The sequence below is a fragment of the Doryrhamphus excisus genome, chromosome 20, assembly GCF_030265055.1.
Source record: "Doryrhamphus excisus isolate RoL2022-K1 chromosome 20, RoL_Dexc_1.0, whole genome shotgun sequence".
Lineage (NCBI taxonomy): Eukaryota > Metazoa > Chordata > Actinopteri > Syngnathiformes > Syngnathidae > Doryrhamphus > Doryrhamphus excisus.
Genome location: NC_080485.1, coordinates 14,633,574 through 14,640,492, shown reverse-complemented (window position 1 = coordinate 14,640,492; position 6,919 = coordinate 14,633,574). Strand labels below are relative to the sequence as shown.

The 6,919-nt window shown below is 43.5% G+C and overlaps 1 protein-coding gene across 1 annotated transcript in view; it reads left to right on the top strand.

The window, feature by feature from the left end:
- Nucleotides 1-219: 219 nt before the first annotated feature.
- nkx1.2la (NK1 transcription factor related 2-like,a) overlaps nucleotides 220-6,919 on the top strand; it is a 28,071-nt gene continuing 21,371 nt past the window's right edge. Inside the window, exon 1 of the mRNA XM_058059272.1 lies at nucleotides 220-265. The gene's annotated coding sequence lies outside the window, so the exon portion shown is untranslated. The remainder of the gene's footprint in view (nucleotides 266-6,919) is intronic.

The window sequence follows — 6,919 nt, the reverse complement described above, 5'->3', positions numbered from 1 at the left end:
CGTATGCTGTACCTGGCCGGTCCTATTCTTAGCATGGTGACGCGATGAAGAGGACGTACTTTAGGTACTACAAACAAAGCGGTCCCATCTGGACTCAAGAGGGACGTTGTGTTTAGCTTATCAGCACGATGTGGCACGGCTTGAACAAAAGCAACCACACAATGTTCCTCGCAGGTTATTTCTAGTGGCCCGCCGGCGGCCAAGGATGAAAGACGGGCCACAAAGGAAAGAATGTGGTTCCTGTTGTGGTCTTGGTGGGTCAATGGTGAGTAGATGCGGGGGCGGCTGGAGTGTCTGCCTTTCTCACTTTGGGTGGCCCCCGGGGGTTGGCTTGCAGGAGTCAAGGTCTGCAGTCCCCCTGGCCTGGGTTGCAATGAGAGGGGTAAAAGGGGCGCTCATGGACGTGCTCTGAGGGATGTTATGAGAACTCAGAGGACGGCACCTCGATGTGACGATAAGAGTGTTTGATGCCGGATTGGCACCGACGTCACGCCTTTAACAGAAACAAAATAGCCAGCGGGGGAGTTTCATGATTTGATAGTTTCTGATTGGAGGCCCAAAAAGGCACAAAGGCGCTCGGTGTTGGACACGTTACTTTAAAAAAATTATTAGTTATAGTTACTAGTTACTTTTCAAAAAAGTAATTGTGTTACTAACCAAGTTACACCACTACAAAAGTAACTAGTTACCAGTAAAAGTAACTATTGCCCCCCGCCCCCCAAACACACACACACACAGCAAAAACGGGTACCATTACAGAGGTTTGCATTTCTTGCAGTCAACAGGTGTTTCTGTGGGTTTAAGTTGCTCACACAAGACGTGGACAAAGTTTTTTTTCGGGGACATAAAGTATATTTTACCTTTGACATCGACGAGGTTAAAGTAGTGTCTGTACTTCCGTTTGGCAAACGCTGTTTGGACGTGCTCTAAACACCCGCCCACCCAAGTTCTTTGATTGGCTGAAGACGCAATCGTACTAAACCTTAGCCAATCCTCATTGCTTATGTGCTTAGACACCCGCCCACTCAAGTTCTCTGATTGGCTGAAGACGCAATCTTACTAAAGTTTAGCTAATTCTCATTGCTTATGTGCTCTAAACTCCCGCCCATTTAAGTTCTCTGATTGGCTGAAAACGCAATCTTACTAAAGTTTAGCTAATTCTCATTGCTTATGTGCTCTAAACACCCGCCCATTTAAGTTCTCTGATTGGCTGAAGACACAATTTTACTAAAACCTGAGCCAATCCGCATTGCTTATGTGCTCTAAACTCCCGCCCACTTAAGTTCTCTGATTGGCAGAAGACGCAATCTTACTAAAGTGTAGCCAATCCGCATTGCTTATGTGCTCTAAACTCCCGCCCACCTAACTTCTCTGATTGGCCGAAAACGCAATCGTACTAAACCTTAGCCAATCCTTATTGCTTATGTGCTCTAAACTTCCGCCCACTGAAGTTCTCTGATTGGCTGAAGACGCAATTTTACTAAAACCTGAGCCAATCGTCGTTACTTATGTGGTTATTTCAGCCCCTTTCTTGTCACTCTGCAACACTCTCACTGCGCTGCAGATTAGTTATGAAGTCGTGGTATATTTAGTTATTTGAAACGCTTATAAGTGGCAACAACGCTCTGGTAGTGAGACATTTTTTAGTAGTCTTTTAGAAGAACTAGAATCCTATTTGGTAGAAATTCACTTTTCAGAGTCGGGTCTAAAAGCTTTTAAATGCAGTAAACAACAAACGACTAACTTCTTTTCATTTTTGCACTACCCTAAATTCAAAGTACATTGTCTTGATATTACAAATAAGATATGAGAGAAATTTTAGTTGAAAAATGTGACTCGCAAACTGAGCCCGCAGGACAGTCTGAGGTCACTTCCGTACTGGATTCGGCCCTCGGGTCGACGCTTGAGCAGCCCTGCTGTAAAAAGGCACAAAGCAGGCACTGATATGATTCTGCAAAGCAAGTTTGTCAGGCGCTGAGCACAATAGAAAGCAATTGAGGCAGAATAAAAAGTAAAAGGTACGACGGTATGCTTTTGGTTCCAGGAAGTCCACCGCCAGTCTTCTTTGTTCCGTGATAACATTCCCAATCCTAATCTGAGCAAAGTGTGATTTGACACGTAACACTAGTATAACCAAAATATTTTTCCATTCCTCAACGTGTCGAGAAATTATGAGACAATCAATCAACAGAAGAGCTGCCAATCACCCTTCAATCAGTGAAATGACCCACAATGGTGCTGCTAATGTTTAACAAACACAGGTGTGTGTGTGTGTGTGTTAGACATGTCAACTGCAAACAGGCCTTGGTAATTATCTCTTTCTCTCTTTCTCTCTCTCTCTCTCTCTCTCTCTCTCACTCTCTCTCTCTCTCTCTCTCTCTCTCTCTCTCTCATTGTCTCTCACGTGCGTTGAATCAATTGACTCCACCAGAGAGAAGAAAAAAAAACAGTGACTGAAATAAGGTGCAGTACCACATAAAGCCGGAAGATGGAGACATTTCCCCTTTTTACTTTGAAGTTCAGCTGAGTATTCTATAATTTTAAGCCTTTTAAGCATTGGGTGTCTTTTCTTAATTATTTAAAGGACCCCTGTGTCCCTTTATCACTTTTATTGATAGGCATTGACATGCTACATAATAGAAACAACATGACTTGCTGAAATTGTAATTATTTATCATCTGTGATGTCTTAAGTAATGTTTTTGATTAAAAACCAACAGAAACGTCACTAGTGCCTAGAAATTTGAGTTTACAGCGCCCTCTTCTGTAAAAATGATGCCTTGCACTCTATTCAGGTGAGTGGCGTCAGTGTAAATGTGCATTTTAATAGGATTTGTTGCTGTATGAATTCTAAATTATGAACAATTTAGCCACAGAGGTATGCTACAGCATAAGCTGTGATTGGCTGGCCAGGGTGTACCTCGCCTTTCGCCCAAAGACAGCTGGGATAGGCTCCAGCACGCCCGCGGCAAGTTTAGACACACTGTATATATTTAGCTAAACAAAGATGCTACAACATAAACTGTGATTGGTTGGTGATCGGTCCAGTGTGTACCCTGGCTCTCGCCTGAAGACAGCTGGGATAGGCTCCAGCACCCCCGCAACGAATTTAGCCATACTGTATATATTTAGCCAAGCAATGATGCGACAACATAAACTGTGTTTGGTTGATGACCGGTGCAGGGTGTACCCCGCCTCTCGCCCGAAGACAGCTGGGATAGGCTCCAGCACCCCCACTACAAATTTAGCCATACTGTATGTATTTAGCCAAGCAATGATGCTACAACATAAACTGTGATTGGTTGATGACCGGTGCAGGGTGTACCCCGCCTCTCGCCCGAAGACAGCTGGGATAGGCTCCAGCACCCCCACTACAAATTTAGCCATACTGTATGTATTTAGCCAAGCAATGATGCTACAACATAAACTGTGATTGGTTGGTGATCGGTCCAGTGTGTACCCTGGCTCTCGCCTGAAGACAGCTGGGATAGGCTCCAGCACCCCCGCAACAAATTTAGCCATACTGTATATATTTAGCCAAACAACGATGCTACAACATAAACTGTGATTCGTTGGTGATCGGTCCAGCGTGTACCCTGGCTCTCGCCTGAAGACAGCTGGGATAGGCTCCAGCACCCCCGCAACAAATTTAGCCATATTGTATATATTTAGCCAAACAACGATGCTACAACATAAACTATGATTGGTTGGTGATCGGTCCAGGGTGTACCCCGCCTCTCGCCCGAAGACAGCTGGGATAGGCTCCAGCACCCCTGCAACGAATTTAGCCATACTGTATATATTTAGCCAAACAAAGATGCTTCAACATAAACTGTGATTGATTGGTGACCAGTCCAGGGTGTATACCGCCTCTCGCTTGAAGACAGCTGGGATAGGCTCCAGCACCCCCGCAACAAATTTAGCCATACTGTATATATTCATCCAAACAACAATGCCACAACATGAACTGTGATTGGTTGGTGATCGGTCCAGGGTGTACCTCGCCTCTTGCCCGAAGACAGCTGGGATAGGCTCCAGCACCCCTGCAACGAATTTAGCCATACTGTATATATTTAGTCAAACAATGATGCTACAACATAAACTGTGATTGGTTGGTGATCGGTCCAGGGTGTACCCCGCCTCTCGCCCGAAGACAGCTGGGATAGGCTCCAGCACCCCCACGACCCTTGTGAGGATAAACAGTAGAAAATGAATAAATGAATGAATGATATATAATATGAATACAATAAAATCAAAGCTTTGGCTTATAATTGACTAGTAACTTAGTGCTGGCTTGTAACGTATTCATGGTGCTGATGGGAGAAGAATGCCCCCCCCCCCTCTGTGATTCCTCCCTGTGTCCCCGAGGTCTGATCAGTTAACCTCCGCCTCCCTGCTGGCGGCCCTGTTTGCTTTCTAAACTGTCAGCCCGGCACATGGACCCCCCCCCCCCCCCCCCCCCCCCAACCCCCCCCCCCCCGTCCCCCCCAATAGAGTGGAGTCATTGAGCTGTAAATACACATTTGACCTGAACTAAGACTCTCATCATCTGTAAACTCATCCAACACTCGGCAGCCTCGTCTTGGAGGGACGGACTCCATCACCCAGGCCGCCCCCCCCCCCCCCCCTCTGAGTTGGTGAAGCGTCAAACGGCAGCCCCAATGTGATCTCCCCATCAGGCCCTCAGAGAGAAGATTGTCCCGGGGGGGGGGCAGAATTTATGGAAATAGCCGTAAAAGGCGAAGACCTCAGTAATGGGATGTGTCGATAAACGACCCCCCCCTCGCACAATCTATTGTCGTTTACCCAGGAGATGAGTGGCCCGGCTGTAAGACAACTCACATCTCATTTTGTCTATAAAAGCCCAGGCGAGTCAACAACGCTAAAGCTGCTATAAATCATAAAATCATAATCCACAACACAAAGAGCCAAAGTGGGAGGGGCTTATTCATCAGCATTGCAATTCATTGCGATGGCAGACTTCATGCAAGGTTAACCTTCTGACTTTGTTCACTCGAATGGGCCAAATTAGACTTTTTTCCTCCAGTGATTCAATACTTAATTTCCCTAATTGTCGTCAGGGGACTCATAAAGTATAGCTAGCTATCAAACACTTTGACTTATGATGGGAAAAATGCTTTTAAAGATGCTTTCATAAGCGGTATGTCAGCAAAAAAAAAACAAAGAAAACTCAGCCACAAGCTCAGCCACACAATGACAACTTGGTATGGAATTCTGATAAAGGTGCCATTACTTGTTATTATTTGGGTCATGAATATGTACTTATTCTACTTACACATGATTTTTTTTCGTTTTTTTTTTTTTGGATGGAGCTGTTTTTAGACAATTTAACACAATTTATAACTGACTTCATTTTTTTTTGCAAAAAAAATTTTTTTTCCTTTTTTTTTTTTAACTATTTTTTATTTATTTTATTTTTTAAATTTTAATTTTACTTGAAAAATGTACAAAAAGAAGAAAAGTGACTTTATTTCCTGATATTCATTCATTCATTTTCTACCGTTTATCCTCACAAGGATCGCGGCAGGGGTCCTGGAGTCTATCCCAAGTGTCTTCGGGCAAAAGGCGATTGTGATTGTTTTATTTTAGTTTTATTTATGTTTTATTTTCCCAATTTTTTTGAATTTTTATGTATTTTTCTTTTCCAAATATATCAAGTTTGTCCTTAAATTCATTCATTCATTCATTTTCTACCTCTTTTTCATCACAAGGGTCGCGGGGGTGCTGGAGCCTATCCCAATTGTCTTCGGGCAAAAGACGGGGTGATTGTTTTATTTTAGTTTTATTTATGTTTTATTTTTCCAATTTTTGGAAATTTTATTTATTCATTCATTCATTCATTTTCTACCGCTTTTCCTCACGAGGGTCGCAGGGGATGCTGGAGCCTATCCCAGCTGTCTTTTTGGGCAAAAGGCAGGGTGATTGTTTTATTTTAGTTTTATTTATGTTTTATTTTTCCAATTTTTGGAATTTTTTTTATTTTTCTTTTCCAAATATATCAAGTTTGTCCTTAAATAATCTTGTTAAATGTTCTTTTTGGAATATTATGACTTTATTTCCATAATATTTTGACTTAATTCCCTTTACTTTTCCCCAACCTAATTTTCCAAAACTTATATCTTTATTAGGTTTATTTTGTTTGTCATAATATTCATTCATTAATTCATTTTCTTCCACTTATCCTCAAGAGGGTAGCGGGCATGCTGGAGCCTATCCCAGCTTTCTTTGTGCGAGAGAGGCAGGGTACACCCTGGACTGGTGGCCAGCCAATCACAGGGCACATATAGACAAACAACCATTCACACTCACATTCATACCTATGGACAATTTGGAGTGGCTAATTAACCTAGCATGTTTTTGGAATGTGGGAGGCATGATCTTTGACACCTGCTGTCGTATTGTGCAGGTGTGCCTAATAAATTGACTATAAAATCATGGAAAGTATGAAAAATAGTTATAATTCAGCAGTAGATTCTTCACACCCCCTTTTAATGGACTCTCCACATGGACGGTGATGCCTGCAGAGCCAGACAGCCGAGTATTGGGGGGAGGCAGGATTGGTCGGGGAGGCGGGGATGGGGGGGGGTTTGTTCCCTGTGAAAGGCGGCGACCCCCCTCCCCTGGGGAAAGCGACGGTCCCACACCGTTTTACTGGCACAGAAGGCCAATAAGCGCTAAAGGAACACAATTATACCGCAATCATTTCCGATTCTGTGGCAGTCATGCCCCCCCCCCCCCAAAAAAAAAAAAAAACGGTCGAGGGATGAAGGTCACAGGGTGGCACAGGGCAACTGTGAAGCATGAGCGACATAGGTGGGCATAACATTAGAGAAGCAAATATAGTTAGTTGGTGGAAAATAATAATAGAAAGTACTGTCATGCAGAACTGAATTTTCCTT